The 1,120-nt window shown below is 48.2% G+C and overlaps 1 long non-coding RNA gene across 1 annotated transcript in view; it reads left to right on the top strand.

The window, feature by feature from the left end:
• Positions 1-1,120, top strand: part of LOC110395544 — a 37,256-nt gene that overhangs the window by 1,454 nt on the left and 34,682 nt on the right. The gene's annotated exons all lie outside the window — the stretch shown is intronic.

The raw sequence follows: 1,120 nt of genomic DNA on the forward strand, positions 1-1,120 counted from the left end.
GGGCTTGAGTCATCATCATCATCATCATCATCATCGCTGCCGCCGCCCGCTCCGCTCTCCTCGCCCCGCCGACAAGCGGCTCCGCCGGCCCTCCACTGAGGCCGGGGGCCGGGGTCTAGGGGCTGAACTGCCCGGGAAGAGGGGGGGGAAGGGGGCCTCCTGCAGCAGCATGCCTCCGCCAAAGGGGTGGTCCGAAGAGGGTATCCCTCTGAAGTCCCCGGTACTCCATATATGGCCAATCTACGTGGGCTTCTATTTTTATGTGTGAATTCTTCCTTCTCTCCCTCTTTTTATGCTTCAGAGCATCCTGCCACGGGTCTGAGTGTGTTAATCTGATTATTCCCCCTTCTCCTCCCCCTGAAATAAGAGCAGACAAACGGAAGGAAATCCACAGATAAGGACATGTGCTGTAACCGATCATTTGAGAGACAGGTTTAGAAAAGGGAGAGAGAATGAAAAAAAGAAAAAGAAAAACATACCAAAAACCCAGGCATGTACGTGCATACATACAGAAGAGAGAGAACAGCCCACTGCTGCCAAGGAGGAAAGCAGTGATTCTGTTCTGGGAAAAAGCCTGGCTTATTTATCATGGATTAATTAAAATATTTGTTCAGAGCTTACCTAATTTGGAGCAAATGGAGCTGTCTGTAGCGTGATATCTAATGGGGAGGAAATCCTCTCATTTGTTACAAAACATCTTTCTGTAAAAGGTATTTCTTAATGGAGATTTTAATGAAGGATGGGGATTGCATCTGAAATGCGACACTCTTTCATAACCTCAGTTATCCCTTCCCTTTCATTCCACAAGCCTGCGCAGGTTCGTGTGTGGAACCATCCAGACCTACCCATGAGCAGAGGTGCCTCTGTCTGAGCCTCTCTTGTGAGCAGTCACTGAGCACTGGCTATGCTTAACTCTGACACCGTGCTAATGGCTTTTCTAAATAGTCTGCGGATGACAGAGAATCAAAATATCAGTTCCGTATTAGTGATAATTCTACCCTAATCTTTTTTTTTTCTTTCCCCTTATTGCCATGGCAGGGAAAACCGGAAGAGGGGGAAGGCTCTGCAGCTGTATTTTGGAGCACATTTGTCTCATGTTGTGGTTGTATGGGGGTGGGGG

The sequence above is a fragment of the Numida meleagris genome, chromosome 3, assembly GCF_002078875.1.
Source record: "Numida meleagris isolate 19003 breed g44 Domestic line chromosome 3, NumMel1.0, whole genome shotgun sequence".
NCBI classification, from domain to species: Eukaryota; Metazoa; Chordata; class Aves; order Galliformes; family Numididae; genus Numida; species Numida meleagris.